Below are 19,674 nucleotides of genomic sequence, written 5' to 3'. Positions count from 1 at the left end.
CTAAGGAGTAAGACTGACTGGATACTATGGGACTACCTTCTAAGTAAACCTGCACAGGATTGCACTGTTAGGCTACAAATCTCTGCGGTTTTCTTGGCTAGTAAAGCAAGGATGAGACACTCACCAGACAATAGCAATTTGAAAATTATGAAGTATAATGACTCCATGAGACGTAAGCTTTTCCAGTCCATGACTGTATTTATATGAAATGTGTTGTATAACACATTGCACAAAATGCGATGTACAAAAACCCATTGTTCTTCTGCGATTTGTGGAACTGCAGACCAAGTAAGACCACACAAACCACCGACACCCTCAGAAATTATTTGCTGGCTCAGTCTGTTAAAGGTGCACCACATAAAGAAAAGAAATGTAAATAAAACAATCAGGTTTTGCATTGTTGCCCTGCAGTGAAGGTTGAAAAGAAACACTGTGCTTTAGAAAACATTTGATTTTAAGGCCTGGGATATGTTAATTAGAATATTTTAAGTAATATGCTTTAAGTGGGGGGGGGGGAGTCTTGTCTAGACATATTACTAAATGTGCATAGTAAATTAAAGGCGAGGCTCTTAAAACTTATACAAAGATCTCATTTGCAACTAAGCATGACTAAAATGGTATTTTAATAGGTGTGATGATTCCATTAGGACGATGGCAGGCTAACAGTGCAAGACACGTCTACTCAGAAGTCAATCCAATTGAGTTCAACAGGGCATACTCCCAAGTAAGTGTACTTTAGGCTAAGTTACAGAATGCTAAAACTGTTGAACTACAAGATTTAAAAATACAAAAGATTTCTCATTTAATACTTCTCAGGATTGCTTGAAACACTTTCTGTATTTGGAATACAAATATATTCATATATGTCTGAAGTTGCCATCATCTTCTCTTGCCTATATGATAGTAAAAGCTGCGGCCAGAGCTTCTGTGGGATCTCAAGGCACTCATGATCATGCAATGTCACTTCTCTATATGGTTGTGGCAAACGCTCACAATGAGTATTTTAAATTATATGAAGTTCCACTCAAAGCACGTGTTTGCACCAGAAGAGGGACTTCAGTTTGCACTAGAAGGGGAACTTCATAATATGGAACATCACAAAGAAAAAAAGCTGTTGTGGTACAGAATTTGTTTGGATTTCATAGGTTCTCAGATATTATTCTAGATTCCATAAAGACTAAATAGTGGGCAGAATTTGACTTTTATACGGGGTGCTGTATGGTGGAGTTAAACTGTGGTACAACTTGTGCAAATAGGTGGGAAGAAGAGAAGGATTGCAGTTTGTTGCTTCATACTTTTTAGTGTACTGATCAATAGCAATACAGACAAAAAAGAACTTTTTGTAAAAAAAAAAAAAAAAGGTTGCTGTGTTTTTGGCCCATACAGTGGAACATTAGGCAATGGGACAGGCAATCCTTCCTGCGCAAACATTGTTTGTATATGAAGTGAGAAGTGGTTAGTCAACTTTGTCCCACTGACATTCCCATTGTTGTGCTATGTTGTTCTCTTCTTCTAGGCTTTTAGCTAGCAAGGAGTATTTTATGGGCTTTGCAGCATATTCCTGTGAACTTCTTTTATGAATTGTGCCCATGATACCCAAATTCAAAACCGAAAGCCAGTTTTACACAATACAGTGGTACCTCAGGTTAAGTACTTAATTCATTCCGGAGGTCCGTACTTAACCTGAAACTGTTCTTAACCTGAAGCACCACTTTAGCTTTACCACAGTGGTACCTCGGGTTACATACGCTTCAGGTTACATGCGCTTCAGGTTACAGACTCCACTAACCCAGAAATATTACCTCGGGTTAAGAACTTTGCTTCAGGATGAGAACAGAAATCGTGCAGCAGCGGTGCAGCGGCAGCAGGAGGCCCCATTAGCTAAAGTGGTGCTTCAGGTTAAGAACAGTTTCACGTTAAGAACGGACCTCCAGAACGAATTAAGTTCTTAACCCGAGGTACCACTGTATGCTGAACCTGGAGAAGTAGCTCCAGTTGTCATGGAGGCCCCACTATAGACATGTATAGCATCTGAATACATGTATTGAAAGATATTGCACTGATGTAATTTAGCCCCAAGTGTAAACTTTCTCTCACTGACTGTAAATTTGATAAAACTAAAAATAAATCACTTTGTTGCCTGTCCTGTGTAAAGGCAGAAATAATCTTATCGTAGTGCCTGAGGGCTTGTGTGAATGTTTTTTTGTGAGTGCGTTCATTGGGAAAGTGGGGGAGGGAGAGAAATAACAGTGTTCTCATATATCAGCAAAATACTGGAGATAGAAATCTCTGCTGTTGCTGAGCTTTTCTGTTCCGGGCCTAGGAGACCTGAATATTATTAAGGGATCTGTCGCAAAGAGCATCAATCTGGCATGTAGTTGAGCCAGATATCTCTTTGCCAGGAACTGGGAAGGGGAGGGGAGAAAAGCTATAACAGCAGGCTTGCAGTCAAGGAATGGCAGGCTTTGCTTTGATTCAAGAAAGTCTGGGCACAAATATCTTCCTGGACAAGGATAACATCATGGACTTTGGGGAGCATATTAAGTCACCCCCTGCCTGAGCCTTGGTAGCAAACCTACTTGTGATAGATCCAGTTTTGGATTCATTTGTTAAGGGCTTGAATGATGACTCTCTTTACTTTTCAGCATCCAGATAATGTGGTTATGATAACAGGTTTTGCTGCGATACTTAGGGAAAATGTCTAATTAATTTCAAATAAAGCAATAAGGCACAAATAAACAGAAACACAAAGTGAACAGCAGGCAGGATGGCTTAGATTTTTGTGCCTTTCCTCAAAATACTTCCTAGATTGGTCTTCTTTATTCTTGCTTATTTGTAAAACCTACCTTCATTTATTGATGTAGCAGGGTTGACAGTGGTCATTAAACTAAAAGAGAAATAAATAAGAGTTGAATTAACTACTAGAAAGCTTTCATGTTTACATAACTTCCAACTATGGCTTCAGCTAATATGGCAAGTCAATCATTTACAGCAGAGGTTGTCAATGTGGTACCCTCAAGATGGTTTGGGCTACAACTTCCATAATCCCTAGTCTAGGTTTTGTACTTAGACTAGTGATACTCAGGCTTTCGATGTCAATTTGTTTTAAAGGAACCCCAAACTATCTACTATGTATCCCCTGGACATTACAGATAATTATGAAACAGCTGGTAGAATCCACACTTCATTCACTGTTCTGGTGTTCTGAAACTCATTGTGGCTCTATGCAATCTGAGAATGAACCCTAAAATGTACTCAACACTCCCCTGAACCTTCACACTGTAAGGGAAGATTGGTGGCAGTATTGGCACACTTGCTTTCTTTTACTTAACCTCCCCACTGATAAATTCCAGTGGCCACAGGAGTCAACAGAATATAGTTTGAAGGCCACTAACTTGGGTGAAAGCAGGGAGGAAAATATTAAGGTGTCAAGTGTTGCTATCACAAATTCTCTATATTAACTTATATAGGCCTTTAATCCTATGGTGTAACTTGATGTAACTTTAAGTATATAGAGTATATTCCTTTGCTGATAAATTTTATATTTTCAGAAAGAGCAGATATCCCTGTGCAGTATCCCAGTCCTAGATAAAGATGCCTTGGAGGAATAGCAAGGCTGGCCCCCCTGGTCTTTATAGTTATGCACTGATGTGTGAATTCAAAATTATCTATCTTTCTTAGTTGGAAGAAGAAGAAGAAGAAGAAGAAGAAGAAGAAGAAGAAGAAGAAGAAGAAACAACCACTTTTAGACCTGCTTTCAGTCTGGCTATATGGAAAAGAAGAAACACATTATTATATTATCAGTCCATGGATAGATCTTTCACATGAAGTGTAGGATTTATACCCAGATAGCAAAGCTCTTTCCTGTAGCATGATATGCATAGCAGGAAAAAAATATTAGCAAAGAATATGCTAATGGATGGTAATTCGTACACTGTGATCAGTGTAGAATACTGTTTACAAGTTCTTTTGTTCGGTATTTTATTCTTGGCAAAGGGGAAAAAATAACAGATCAAGAGAATCACTGCAACCTAATTTCATATATTTTGCTGATTTTTGGAACAAAGGAAGAGGAACTGAATCTATGTAACTCCAGCACAATGGATGTACTTCTGACAGAAAATACTTGTTTTGTAAAGCTTTTTCCCTCAGATAATTTTTCATGTCCCCTCCTCAGCATTTGTTAATTTCTCCACTCTAGCCAGACTGTCAGCTCTTTGGGAAACAGGAGCCAATCGTTGGAGATTACCATTCTGAAATCTCTTTGTTGGCACTGTTTGCAAAGTGTTATTCCTTTAAATGAATATGACCTCAAAATTAGATGCATAAATAGAGATGTCGATCTTCAGCTATCAGACCAATTCCTTTAAAGGAGTAAAAGAATGTGACTAAGAACTAGCTGAAGCTCAACAGCAGCATTGAAGATAGAGCATTTATTTGAGTGCTTAAATAGACACTTAAGAGCCTAGCTTTGCACAATTATTAATAGACTAGAATGTAATCAAGTTATCACAAGGGAATTTAGAGCTGTTCTGCACTTTTCCTATCAAAACGTACAGAAGCAAACTAACTGATGGATTTTATTCTGGACAATAATATATCTTGAAGCTGATGAGGTTATCTACCAGTGCTTGAAGCAGTAATAAAACAATTACACTAACATTAACACCTTTTGATAAATAGTTCTCACGTCTCGGAACACTCAGCTCATAACTGATATATGGCTCCTTGTGCTGAGGAATATTAATCTATGAAATCTATCTTATCAAGTGGATTTGGCCGTATTTGATAGAAACATTTCACGACAAAGGCTTGTGAGGATGAGTTTTCTGACCACAGCTGCTAACACTGAATCAGAGAGTTGACTCCTGAATATCCTCCCTTATTGTTTTGGACACAGGTTGTTGGGTAGCGGTGGCAATTAGAAGGAATAGAAGCTCCACCGCCCAGTTAGGTTGCTGCATAGGACTTTGAATACTAGCCATAAACTGTGAAGGAAGGGGAAAGTGGCATGGAACAGGAATGGTGCTACACAACTGGGGTCATCAGGCTCCACAAGTCTGAGGACGGCAGCTGTAGCAATCAGCTGTAAAGTGTTTAGAGAAGGGGATTATTAAAAGCTGTGGAAAACCTGCCAGATCATAAAAAAGGCTAAAGAAGACATGTTGTCTTTTCCTGCCCTGGGAATAAGGAAGTTTGTGAAGAACAGCTGAGAATACAGAAGAATCAATTTTTGTGCTGAGTTCCTTTGATTAACAAACTGCCTGGTGGATAAGGATGGCGGGAACAGGGAAAATGAGATCAGGAGCCAGGGGGAAGAAATATCAGTATTATTTCCATCCTGTCCTTGCATTGTTATGACAATGTAGTAAATGAAATGGAACCAAATGGTTTGAATCCAACATGTGGAGAGACACAGATTCCCCACCCACTTGGGCACTGCCCTCAGTCTGCCCCAAACTGTCTGCCTTCTTATTTGCAATGTCCAGGGGCAAGGGACAGCACTGCCTGTCAAGTTACTCTTCCTTAGTCTCAATGTTGTCTTCATAGAACTCATAAAGAAAGAGGATGGGGACAAAAGTAGTTGGCCCTCCTGTCATTGGCTATGCCTTTACCTACTGCTGGGCTCCCTGCATTTCAGCTTACCAATCCAAATGGGCAGCAGCCAAATGGGCAGTTCCCCACCATTGCCCAATTGCAACCAACTGTGCCCCGGCTTCCAACATTTTGGTCCATCCTCCCTCTCAAACTACCATTTTGTTTCACTTTGCCTCCAAACTGTTGCCACCCATTACTGCTGTTGTCTTAACTTTTTCTTCTCCAATTCCAAGGTCTTTACAGCAATGTCAATAAATGTTTCGATATTTTAGCTCATCAAAGCCTTTTACTCAGAAATGACAGGGACACATTCTGCAGAATCTTGTAGTCAGAAGAAATGATGATTGAAATTGATTTGTATTCCATGGTTTTGTATCTTTTGGCTAACACCAAATATATGGACCAAACAGTTGAGATGGGACTTCTGGAAACTGCAATTATATGAATGTCTGTAGCAGGAAAATGTTAATAAAGGGCAGCCCATGGAACTGAGGTTAAGTATTTTCATACTTCTCAGCTAACCCAGTAATGTCCCTGAATTCTCATTAAAAATGATCTCCATAATCTTGCTTTACCTCATTAAGAAAAGTGCAATTTGAGGAACAAGAAATAGAACTTCAACAGGGAGAAAAGGTCTGTGATTTCATTTCTAAATCTTCAGTCTTAGCTTTCTGAAAGTAGTACAGTATCCATCAAACCCAAGTATAAATTTTATTTGTAAAGTTTGTAAACAATGACATGTTCCAAAAAGAATGGATCCTTATGTTTATTAAATTTTCCTCTAATGATTGCTTAAATGTTTTTATATAGGATGATCTATGTGCACATTAGCTAACAGAGTTGGTGTGGTGTAATGGTTAGAGCATTGGACTAGCACCTGGGAGACCAGGGTTCACCTGGGTGACCTTGGGCCAGTTGCCGTCTCTCAATCTAACCTACCTCACAGGGTTGTTCTGAGGAGAAAACGGGGAGAAGAACCACCATAACCACCACCTTGAGCTCCTTGGAGGAAAGTGGTATATAAGGGTAATAAATGAATGAATAATAAATACAGAATCATATACATGCCTTATAATCCAATATTCAACATAGGTTGAATACCCCCAAATACTACTGGACTACAACTCCAATCATCCCTTTCCATTGGACATAGTTGTTGGGTCTGATGGTACTTGGGAGTCCAATAACATCTAGAAGGCCACAGGTTCACCATCCCTGCCACATAGGAAGAACAAACCAAGAGGTAGGACTAAGGAACAAGCAACAAATCAGAATGAAATGAAAAATCAGGACTGGAGAACAAACCAGATAGCATAAAGAACATGCTAGGATAGAGTAACACACCAGACCTAAAGAAGACCTTGTTGCTCAAGCAAAGCTCATCCAGAAAAAGGAAGCCCCTTAAACTCCTTCTTTCTTAGAAAGATTCAGCCTGGGTGCGTGGAATCAGTTCAGAAGGGTCTTCACTAAAAAAGGCTCTTCCAAGTGAGGACAGCCACCTCCTGTTCTACTAACCCTGATGGCTATGTTCTACTGCCACTCTCAGGGGTAGTATGATTCTGAACACCAGTTGCTGAAACCCACAGGAGGGGAGACTGCTGTTGCACTCAATTCCTGCTTACACCCTTTCTACCTTCAACTGGTTGACCACTGTGGCAACAGGATGGGCCACTGGCCTGATCCACCAGACTCTTCTTATGTTTTTAGTGGTTCACCACAGACAGATTCCAATAGCTCTGATACCTGGATGCTGCTAACACAGTGGTTTTTGATACCATGGACTATATCCTCCTTCTGGACTGCCTGTAAGGGTTGGAGTTTGGAGGTATCTGAAAGGCACCTCACTCCAACTTGTAGATCCTTCACATACAATCTGGAACAGATCAGTGGCGTAGCGTGGGTTGTCAGCACCCAGGGCAAGGCAAGTAATTTGCGCCCCCTAACCCGTGGATTTGCGCCCCCTAACCCGTGGATTTGCGCCCCCTAACCCTAACCCCCAGATGTTGCGCCCGGTGCGGCCGGCCCCCCCTGCACCCCCCACGCTACACCACTGGAACAGATAGATAGTATGATTGTGAGCACCCTATCTAAACCATACTGCATCTACGAGGCAGGATGCACAAAGGAAACTTTAAAAACCCAAAATCTCTTTTGAATAGACTCTTTCACTGCTGTTTCACTATACCTGCTCTGATGCTGGCATCTATTAACATTCCAATGAAGCAATTGGACAGGCCGTACCTGGTACACTCGAAAGAACAAGAGGTGCTTTCTACATGGTCTCATCAGGACCATTCAAGCAAAAGACAAGCAGTCAAGAAAGGAAGAATGCCCATTAAGAGGGAACAATTTGTGGAATACAAATTCTCATATAGTCACATGATATTTTCAGGAGCAACAATATACTTAGAACTAGATCCAGTCACAGTTAAGCACTTTTAAGTCCCATTGATTCCAGTAGAAGGGAGTTAAACTCATAGAAGGGTTAATCATGAGCTGAACTCTTTTTCCAACAAAATAAATTGATGAAAGTTAAGCATATATGCAATGAAACCACTGAAATAAATTGGACTTAAAATGTCTCAATTTTGATTGGAGCAGATCCAATAATTATTCCTTAACTGTCTTATATAGTGCCTTTATTAAGTGAGATCTTAGAATTTTGAATAAACACTCATAAACTAATAGGACATTTTGCACTGCTGAATTTTGCTGTGCAGATTTAAATATTTCTTTTCCCTCTGTATAATCAAAGCATAAATTAACGGGAATTCTAAGAAACCTAGAAATCAGTTTTGAAATCAGTACACTTTTGAAAGATTCAGCCCACCATCTTGGTTCAAAATGGCATCCAACTGTATTGAAACAGAGAAAAACCTGCTCCTTGAATGTAAAATTTGGTTAAAATACACTCGTATTGGAGTGCTCTGTAGACTGATAGCTGTGGTCTTATATATACTAGCCTTTTGTGCTCTTTCACTCTTGTCTGATGTTCCTAACCCTTCTTTTAGACTTTTTTGGGGGATATATATATATATTCTGTTTTAACTCCTTTTAGTTTTAGGGGCTTTTTAAGTGGTTTTCTTTAGATTTTAAAAGATTTTAAGTGATTGTACCCCTCCCTCCTTATGCTGGTCTACAACCGTAATAAAGTGTTGTTGTTGTTGTTCTCTCTCTCTCTTTCGCTCTCTCTCTCTCTCTCTCTCTCACACACACACACACACGTATGAATGGATAACATAATTTGTTGGCTTTAGGGCTCTGCACAGTCCCTCCCACTCGGGTTCCTAACCTGATATGATTCTGGCCCAATTTGCAGGAGGTACTGCAGTGCTGCTGTACATGCCTGGCTGTACATGCCTGTACATGCTGTACATGACCAGCTTAGCCTCCTCATTCTGCAAACCACCACCCCAATCAAGTAAAACAATAGAAATACTTAACGAACTGACCATTCATGTTGGTTCATGCCCCCCTCCCGCATTGTTGTCTCCAGTGTGTCCTGGCTCAGTGTGGTTCAGGCCACACTGTGTTGCCACCCGCAAACATTTCCAAGCATAGACCAAAACCTGCTCCTCAATCTCAGGAATGGTCATGTCAAATTGGGCAATGATATCTTCAGCGGCATCCATGTTGGTGCACTTTAAAAACTGAGCCAATTGGGCAATGGTACACCAAACTGGGTGATGGTATCTTCAGAGGCATCCAAATCAGTGGTTTGTTTGTCTCCATGTTATGTATCTTCATTGCAGCTTGCTGCACTATCATGGCTTTGTTTACTGTTCCTGCTGCACCCACACCCTTCTGCTATCTGATTTTGCAGCCAAGATCAAAGGGGAGTAAAGAAACACAACCGATAGGATTGTAAATATTCATTCATCATGATCGCCATTGTTTATAGGTATCTTTTGAAAAGAGGATTATTTTCTCACCGTGGAGAAACTAATTCAAAATCCCAGCAAGATTAGCTTGCCCCAGTCATAAGGCAGAGGATCAGCAGCTGCTAGGAGCCTGCTCCCCCTTGCTTCCAGAATGAACTTGGCTGTGCTAGTTGATCAGTTGCCCTATGATTGTAAAGGTGAGGGGATGGGCATTTGGCCATGAGCCAAAAATGAAGGGCTACAGAAAGGTGGTGCCTGTCTTTCATAAATAGAAATTAAGAACACAAGAAAAGCTCTGCTGATTAGGACAAAAGCCATCTACTTAGGGACGTCCCATCCAGGAAGCAGATTGAGGCAGTTGCATCAGGCGATGGAATCCAATGTACAGCGGCACAGGTGTACCTTCCTGCTGCTGCCAGAAAAGTGTGGAGAAGCCGCTGCAGCAGCTTTTGGGTTCCAGCAAGATCCCAATGAGATTTGCCAGGACCCCGAAGCCTCAGCCGTGTGACCCTGGCAAGCCAGGCTTCAGCGGGGGTGGCAAGGGAACCTGGGTGGTGAGCAACAGGTGGTGCATGTACAGGGCAGCACCATCCCGTTTCACCTCAGGTGGCAAAACAGGGCAGGCCGCCCCTGTACTACTCCAGCAACTTATTCTTACAGTGGTCAACCTATGGGAAACCAGTGAACAGGACCTGAATGCAAAAGCACTGTCCCCATCTTTGAGACTCAGCAACTGGTATATGTGGTTGTCTCTTTTTATTATTTTAAAATGTTAACAGATATTATTGCAGGCTACTTCAAGGATGAAGCAGGGAATAAAATATAGTCTGCCACTTTGAAACCTCACCTCTTGAGCAAGTGGTAGCCGACAAAACTTTGGGGGAAAGCAAGGCGACGGGGCCTGAGCTCCATGGCAGATTAGCTGCTATGCACACAAAAGATCCCAGTCCAATCATCAGCTTCTCCACGTAGGTCTTGGAGAAACCCCCAGACTGAAATCTTGGACAGACACTGCAATTCAGTGTGGGCAGTACTGTGCTGGTCTGACTCACAGAAGCTTCCTGTGTTCCTATGATCTATCTATGCACACACACCTTTTAAAACCATAGTTAACTAAAGCAAGGAAATTTGTCCCACTCCAGGCAAGCATAATTGACAGCAAGGCAACTCCAAACCAAATGAGTCTTCCAGACGTTTGCAGGGCACACAAGTGTTTGTGGGTTGTCAGTCAGGCATGCCTCAAGCAGGCACTTTGCATAGGCAAGGGCCACAAATCAGAGCCCACTGTGAGCCGGATATTTTAGGTACAGTTCTCCTAGTGCTTGGAACTCAGTTTTTTCCTGGTTCTAAATAGCAAGAAGGAAGTTCCAATGATGCGTACAGATTTGATCTGCAGGATTGTGCCTGAGGTCTAAACGGCTTTTGCCGTTCAAATATAAATGCAACTATGCTAGCCTGAGGAAGCTTGCTCTAGTGGTCCATTAGTGCAGTGCAAGCGGGGGGTGGGGTGGGGGGAACTCTAGCTTTTGTTAATTGCTGGATTCAGATCTGACTAGACTCCCTACCTCAACCCCAAAGTGCAGCCTGTTGAGGTTAACCCAGGGACTGGACCACAAATACAGCTGCCTCTTTGCTTCTCCTATTGTCTGAACTTCAGAACAGCTATTAAAACACAGTATGACCTTCCTTTCAAGGCCATTTCAGAACTCTCCCAATACCAATATCAGTGTGAACTTTTACCTAGACAGTTGGGAGTGGGTGGGAACAGAGATTCTTCTGAACTTCTCTAGACAATATAAGAGATATGATATTAATACAGAGAACAATTTGTACAGGGGGGAAAATGGTTTGATGCATTACTAGAACTTTCCTCCCCACTTAAATGGTTATTTTCATTTATTATATGTCTTAATAAAAGATGTACAGCTTATTTAGCACTCTTAAAAGTTACCTGTGCGTGAATGTGGTTGTTTTCTAAAGCACATTCTGTACTTGCATTGCAAGATTGTGTGTGTGTGCCCCCACCCTTCCCTCGGTGGTGGATTATAAACCTCAATCCTAGAAGCAGCTGAGTCTGAGCACTCTTGCTGAATCAGCAGAGCTGTAAGAGAACACAAACACCCTAATGGAGTTACCGAGATAACTAATTTGCTCAACTGAGTCCACAGTAATTGGTAGTTTGCAAGATTGTGCCTATAGAGAATGCAATACCTGAAGGAATACATCGTATTTCTGTTGTGGCTTAGACCCAAATGGACATTTTTCTCCACAAATGGTAAAATCATAAATGGGTCAACACCAATAAGCTAGTGTCTAAAAAAAACTTTTCTCAAATGTTAGGACTAAAAAAAACCCCAGCATTACCAACAAAGGGGTATTACTGCTCTTCAACTAATGCTTTGAGGGCATCTCATGCATTAACTAGTTATAATCCTTCCAAAAACCCTGCAAAGCAGGGATGGGGAATGTTCTAACCCTCTGGATATTGTTGGACTCCACCTCCCATCAGCCCCAGGCAGGACAGCCAATGGTCAGGGATGATGGGAACTGTAGTCTAACAACATTTGGAGGGCTGCAGATTCCCCCTCCCTGCTGTAAGGACAGTCATTTTTATTATCTCTCACCCATAGAGACTCTTGAAGAAAGTAAAAATCAGTTCAGTATCTGTTTTAAGTCCAGTTGGTGTCACTGCCCTTTGCTATTAGACTAGGGTGGACTATGAATCTCAATAAAAGGAACTGTGCATCATGGAACCAGCTGAAAAGAATAAAAAGGCTGTCCAATCTAACCTGCTGTTTTAAGAGTAGACTAGAAAATCCTTCTAGTCTGCAATGTGGCCCAAGCAGGGAGTGAAAGCATTGCAGGAAGGCTCTTGCAGAGCAAATAGCTGCAAAGGAGCCAAGCTACACACTGAAAGTTGTTCCAGTTAAAGATGCCACAACACTAACCTCAATAATTTAGAAGATGTGATTGCCTGTGACAGGAACATTTTCCTCCCAGATGAGTGCATAGTGGTTTAGATGAGGGGAAATGTTCTATCATGTCTCTCCTTCACCCAAACCTCAAACTAGTTTGGAGACAGGAGAGGGAGAAGCCGCTTCACACCAGATCAGACTCCCCTCTCCCCCATCTGATCCACTATTGTCTGCTTTGTGTTTCCCTGCTCCTTCAGAGCCTTGTAGTCTCCAGAGACTTTCCCACAATCTGCTACCAGTTCCATTTTACCTGGAGATACCATGGACTGGCACCTTCTGCAAGCATTTATGTGCTCTGCCACTGAGCTTTGATCCATCTCTAAAAGGACTGACTTTTAGATGTAGCTTCATTTTGGCTCAGGTAGCTTGGGTAACCCTACACAATGCAGAGGGGGTCATCTCAAGAACAAATCCAGACTCAATCCAGACGTCTCACATATTTCAGTGGGAAAATTAAAGATGTGCTTAACTCTCCCCCTCTGAAATTGAAGGGTTCCTGTGGATGAGATCGAGGCTTCCAATTGCAGATGTCGAAGTCCGTTCCTCATCTAACTAACATTACTTCTGAATACTTTAGTGTTTGCATTAAGCAAGCAAGTAGACAGTATGGAAGGAAACTTTTATTTAGGAAATGGGGGGTCTTTGATGCCATTAAATGTTTTTTTTTTCTTATTCAAAAGCACTCAGAAGATGATAGATAAGTGGACTGGCTGGTGTATAAATCAAAGGTGAATAAAATGCTGAACTGCAGTGCCTCCTAAACTGTACTACTAATTATCATTTAGCAATCACGCCTCAACAACAACTTCTCTTGGACTCCAGCAAACACAGTTCTGAAATTACCGTATTTTTCGCACCATAGGACGCAGTTTTTCCATCTTAAAAACTAAGGGGAAAAGTCTGTGCGTCCTATGGAGCGAATGCAGGAGGGGAGGCAGGCAGGAAAAGCCCCCAAGAGCCACACACAAGCTTCGTGAGGCTCTTGCAGGCTTTTCCCCAGGAGGGAGAAGGGACTGACGCGGTCAGTCAGTCCCTTCTCCCTCCTCTAGAAAAGCCTTGCGCAATCTCTCCAGCCGGGGGGAGGCTGCGCAACGCTAAAGAGGAAGCCCCGGCAGCAAGCGCGATCCATCCCCTCGCTGCCCGGGCTTCCTCCTTAGCCTTGTGCGCCTCTCCAGCCGCGGGAGGCTGCGCAAGGCTAAAGAAGCCAACTTTTTAAAAATCTCTCTATCTCTACCTCTTTTTCTTTTTTCGTCCTTTCTCCACCCCCTTCTTTTCCTCTGGATCAGTGTTTTTATCTAGATTAACGTTTTAGTTGGGGGGGGGGGATATTATGAAAAAGGAAACTTTGCAGCTTTTATTTTAGTATACAATAAAAACAGATTAAACAAAACACAAAAGAAGGAAATAGCACAGAAGAAGAGAAAATGGAATGCCATTTACCAGAGGTAGATCTTAACCCTTGCCTCACCTGGGAGCTTCTCTGGGCAGGAATTCCCTCGGCTTAAGTGGGGTGGGAGGAGAGTGGCAGGTAGGGGGGTATCTACCTAGACACTGAAGCCACATGTCTCTCCAATGAAAATTGGGAGTGGGCATTGTGTGAAGTGGCTGTGGATCTCCTGCCGCAGACGTGTAGGACTGTATAGAGTTGGAAGGGCCACCCGAGGGTCATCTAGCCCAGCCCCCTCACAATGTAGGAATTACAGCTAAAGAATGCCAGGCAGATAGTCCCCCAACTGCTGCTTAAAAGCCTCTTGTGGTGGAGACCCCCAACACCTTCCAAGGTCATAGAATTGCAAGGTTGGAAGGGAACCCCAGGAGTCATCTAGTCCAGCCCCGGTGGACAGTGGGCACGATCCATCCCATTGCGCAAGGCTAAAGATGCTGCTTAAGGCTAAAGAGGAAGCCAAGACAGTGAGCGGGATGGATCGCGCTCGCTGCCTTGTCTTCTTCTTTAGCTGCGCTGGAGAGGTTTAGCTCCTGGCTGGAGAGGTTGAGCGGCTATGGATCCCGCTCGCTGTCTTGGCTTCTTTGCTCTTTGGGGCTGGGGGGGGGGGGACCCAGGCTTCCCCCGCAGCCCCGAGAAGCTCTGGGAGAAGCGGACAGGCTGCACACAGCCTGTCCCTTGCTCTTTGGGGCTGGGGGGGGAATAATATTTTTTCCCTTGATTTCCCCCTCTAAAAACTAGGTGCGTCCTGTGGTCCGGTGCGTCCAATAGAGCGAAAAATACAGTATTACACGCAAGTACAGTATCCCTGCTGAAATCAAATGAATCACACAATGAGTAGATTCAGAATTGCAGCTACAGATATCAGGTGCATATTCAGATAAGATATGCATTATCAAGTGTGGGAACAACTAATATTTTTGCCACATGACTAGGTGGAGCACCACAGTGATGAGCAATTTAGTTCTGTGGTATTAGTATAGCTATAACATTCTTTTGCGCAATATGTGGAGATAAAAACATATATATATATATTTGTTAAGGTTTCAGTTTGTTTTAAGTGCATTTGTTGCTTTTGTGTTTTGAACTGTTTTTAATTATCTTCTGTGTCACCTTGATACAGTGGATTAGAAAGTGATTTAGTAAGTCACTAATACAAATAATAATATACTACTTTGCATCACAAAGGGGTTTACAAAGTGAAAGCAAAAAATAATAATATGCAAAACAATACCAAAAAATTACCTGCAGTATGGAAAACATCAAAACAATAAACATCAAACTCCATGACAGAGAACTGCACTCAATGCACCTATACTCAGAGCTCACCCATATTTCCGTTTGCCCCTCCCCTTTCCTCTGGCAGGGTCCTAGAGCCCACCCAGCTCCTCCCCAAAGCTGGGAAAATGCTAACTAGGCTTTGGGAAGGAGGCGTGAGGACTCTGGGAAGTAAAACGCCTCCCTTACCAGGCTTTGGGAAGACAGTGTAAAGGCTGAGGGAGGCATTAAATGTTGCCAGGGGACACCAAAAAAGGCCTTGAGGGCTACATGTGGCCCTCGGACCACGTGTTGAACCACTCTGTACTAGGAACCACCAGTGAGAGGCGAGTGCAGGTTAGGGACTAAAGATGGACAAACAACCTGAGAAGGAGCAGCATGTATCAGAGCTACCACTCCACCCCAACACCTCATACACCCCATAATATGATATAGAAATGGATATGGTTGTAATATATAACAATACACCCCATTCGTACTCAGAAATAAGTCCCATTGAGTTCAATGAGGTTTACCAAGAGGTAAATGGGTATAGGATCACTATAATATTTTACTATGCCTACCAAGCACAACTATTAGTAGGCATTCATCAGTAGCCAAGAAATACATTTACAAGGGAGTTTTTTAATACAAATTATTGTGTTCACCATTTTGACTGGCAAATATCTATAATAAAATTATGTTTTGAATTCATAACAGACCAGCACATTTTCCATAGTGCATTTCTTCAGGGTAATGAAGTCTTTACTGCTAGTGACCTTATGACAGCACATAGACTCCTAATTCTTTCCTAAAGAATTAGAGAGAAAATGCCTGGATTTTCTGTGTTAATTATGATGTGTAGATTAGTTCCAGAGCAAGAATTTGTATGGATATGGATGTATAAATGTACATACGTGGTAACCTTCAGGGCATGGTGTAAAACTCACATAATTATATAAACTGTTTCAAAATTGGGAGCTACATGATTATAGGGGCAGTTAAAGACTGGAAATGAATGGTTTTTAAAGAAAGTAATTTGCATTGGTTTACAGTGGAGTGGAAATATGGTACTATTATTTAATATGAAGACAATATTTATTTATTTTAAGTATGTGCAAGCTATGACTTCATCTAAAAGTATATATCAGTATGGGATATATCAAACTTTAAAATCCACAATGGAATATGTGATATTTATTTGATACTTTCTATTACAGCCCATGTTGATTATGCTTGAAAACAGACTTACATAGTCAAATATGTCATGTTTCGCAAGAGAGAGATAAAGAGAAGAAAGTCATGATTCAGCCAAGGTTTCGCACTTTTAAAACCTGTTTCTTTTCAATTGGTGAGTTAATAATTACCCTGAATAATTGTTTGTTTTACTAAATTTACATAATTGCCTCATATATAAAGGCTTTTCAAAATGAAAGTTTATATTTTCAGAAAAAAAATGTATTGCCATCCATAATTAAAAATTGTCCAGAAACACCAATTCTATTCCAAATATCTTGTTTCTTCTTAAAATATGAGCTAAAATTATCTATGTGGTTTCTTCTTTTTTAAAAAACAAAAACCAAACCCTTCTAAATATCTAAAATAGCAAGATTAAAATAATTTACTACCTTTGTCTTTTTAGTTGACTTTTCCTAGCATCTTTCTATTCTGTCTCAAAAGACGTTATATTAAGCATGCATTTTGAAAAGCAGTTGTCTATAGTTCTTTGTAATATAATACATTTTAAGAAAACCAGCTCTTACTTCAGAGTTGGGATGGGGAACTTGCGTATGCCCAGATGCTGTCAGGTTTAGCGCTTCTCCCACACAAGACGCAGAATGCTGGCAGTTTAAGTAAGGCAAAGGTAAAGGGACCCCTGACCATTAGGTCCAGTCGTGGCCAACTCTGGGGTTGCGGCGCTCATCTCGCTATATTGGCCGAGGGAGCTGGCGTACAGCTTCCGGGTCATGTGGCCAGCATGATTAAGCCGCTTCTGGCGAACCAGAGCAGCGCACGGAAACACCGTTTACCTTCCCGCCGGAGCGGTACCTATTTATCTACTTGCACTTTGACGGGCTTTGAAACTGCTAGGTTGGCAGGAGTTGGGACCAAGCAACGGGAGCTCATCCTGTCGCGGGGATTCGAACCGCCGACCTTCTGTCGGCAAGTCCTTGGCTCTGTGGTTTAACCCATAGCGCCACCCGCGTCCCAGCAGTTTAAGTAGCTGAGGTTTATTTCTCAAAAACAGGCTTACAGCAGTCCAAACTTCCACAACTCATCCTTTACCATCAGAGTCAGTTGACTCAACTGGCTTCTGACCCCTCCCAAGGCCAGATATGCACCACGTCCTCTCCCGCCTCCTGCTGGCCCGCCTCTGCTCTAATCACTTGTTCCGCCTCCTACTTCTTGGCGACTCAGGTGCAGCCAATTCCTCCTCTGAAGTTGGAGACTCAGGTGCAGCCAATTCCTCTTCCTCTGGAGATTCCTCCCTGCTGGGTGTGTCCCTGACAGATGCTATTGAACTCCAGATGTTGCATAGCCAATTGTTGGGGATTTGGGGAGTTGTAGTCTAGCAACATCTGGATGGCCACAGGTTCCCCAACCCTGATTTAGATGCGTTACATAAAAATGCTGGCTTTTTAAGGCAATACAAGAGCCCACCTTCGCAGGGGTTACTTTCCGGGCCCCTGAGCACATAAGTGAAATTGCTAAATGTGGGGAGCACCCTCTCTGCCCCTTTGTCTTCAATCCATACTCAAAATACTGTATCCAAAAGATATCCACAACTAGAATTGAAGCTCTGGGGCTGGCGGTAGGCTTGAGGATGTGCGGAAAAGTAGCTGCTGCTGCTGTGCTACCCTGCACACCAGCTGCTAGGTGGGGAGGCTGAGCAGCATAAACAAAGCTCCATTGGACCGTCTGTCTCTTCCAGGCTTCCTCTGCCCTCACTGATGTCCTCAGGCTCTGGGGGGGTGGGGGGGGGGTGTCCTCCTCACAAGCCACAAGGACTCTCCAGCTCTCTCCCACCATTTCAGGGTTTGAATTGAATTGCCATACTTTTCCGTGTATAACACACACCCATGTATAAGACGCCCCCTAGTTTGGGGGACTAAAATTTTAGAAAATGGGGAGAGATTGCCCAGCTTTTTTGGGGGGGAGGGTGGCCCAGAGTTGTTGAGCTTTTTTGGGGGGGGGGTTGCTGAATATCACTCACCCGCCTGGCCAAGGCTAACACTCTGTCCCCTCACTGGTAGAAGCAGCCAATTGACGCAGCAACACCCTATCAACATGACTCCTTGCTGCGGACCCCAATAACACGCTGCAGACCATCTCCAGCTCACAAAATCAACCAATCCCAAGTCCCCCCCCCCTAGGCACTACCCATGTATAAGACCACCCCGTTTTAAACATAATTTTTCAGTAAAAAAAAAACATAGTCTTATACATGGAAAAGTATGGTATTTATTTCCTAGTGTCACATGTACATGTGGTTGCATGCGAGTTGATTGCTCAAAGGGGGAGGGGTGCCTGTACATAAAATTGCCACAGTCCATTGGTATCTTGAAGTTTCTTGAGAAAGATGGCTGTTTGATGCATTTCTGCTCAAAGCAGCTTCTATCCAGATTGCAAATGTAAACCATGGTTAAACTGAGGCATGTACACTTGAGACTGCCGTTGTGCATGCACAGGCTGACAGCTTCACTGAATAGGAAGAGCGCCGTCTGGGTATTGGCGTTTCATTAACTTGACTCACAAAGCTCTCATAAGAGCTTTGTGCTCTGTTGCAACTAGCCATGCTGCTTTTAATGTCTTTATCAACTACGCAGGGGCTAGACCAGTGCCTGGAGGCAATCGTAGGCTGGATGCAGTAGCAATGCATGTAACAGGCTGGTGCTGGCAGTGCTACAGCTTACCTGGAGAGGGCTAGGCCAGGACAGCGGCAAGGTCAGCGTTCTGTGGTCTTCCAGTAGGTTGCTGGTTCTTGAGTCAAGTTGCTGGGTTGACAACCTATCCTGGATAGTTGCTATTCTCCTGAAAAAGAAGGTATGTAATCTATACCAGTGGTGATGGTGCATACAATTAGAGTTTTTCAATCACTGGACTACAGTCTTTGTGAATAAAACACAGAGTTGTGAAATACTGGGAAGTATAAAAATGAGGATGACCTCACAGACCCAAATTATGATCTCAAGTTAGGTCTGTATTATTTTACTTGAATCAATATGCCATATGATAACATTTTCCCTCCTAATCTAGCAATGGTAATTGAATTGCGAACTGCATATTTAAACGGGCACTGCACATGTGATGTTGATTCACAACTAGATGTGCAGACTCACTTCATGCTATCAGCTCTTAATAGCTGGTAGGGCTAATGAAGAATAAATATTCCCCAGTGCAATGCTCATTGCTAACCTAAATTGATTTAAATTAAATAAGCATGTCTAAGCTTGATGACATTGAGTTGTTTAATATATATTTTAATATATTTTACAAAAACTCAGGATCATGAACGTGG

General features: G+C 42.4%; 2 long non-coding RNA genes across 2 annotated transcripts in view; both read right to left on the bottom strand.

Moving 5' to 3' along the window:
- LOC308477682 overlaps positions 1–19,126 on the bottom strand; it is a 30,401-nt gene extending 11,275 nt beyond the window's left edge. Inside the window, exons 1-2 of the long non-coding RNA XR_013986663.1 lie at positions 19,070–19,126; positions 2,847–2,887 (exon numbers count right to left, since the gene is read on the bottom strand). This is a non-coding gene — a long non-coding RNA (uncharacterized lncRNA). The remainder of the gene's footprint in view (positions 1–2,846; positions 2,888–19,069) is intronic.
- Positions 19,123–19,674, bottom strand: part of LOC308477677 — a 40,712-nt gene continuing 40,160 nt past the window's right edge. Inside the window, exon 4 of the long non-coding RNA XR_013986658.1 lies at positions 19,123–19,187. This is a non-coding gene — a long non-coding RNA (uncharacterized lncRNA). The remainder of the gene's footprint in view (positions 19,188–19,674) is intronic.

This window comes from Podarcis pityusensis, assembly GCF_964106645.2.
Source record: "Podarcis pityusensis genome assembly, chromosome: 5".
Lineage (NCBI taxonomy): Eukaryota > Metazoa > Chordata > Lepidosauria > Squamata > Lacertidae > Podarcis > Podarcis pityusensis.
The sequence above is the reverse complement of the archived record's forward strand: the minus strand, read 5'-3'. Positions and strand labels throughout refer to the sequence as shown.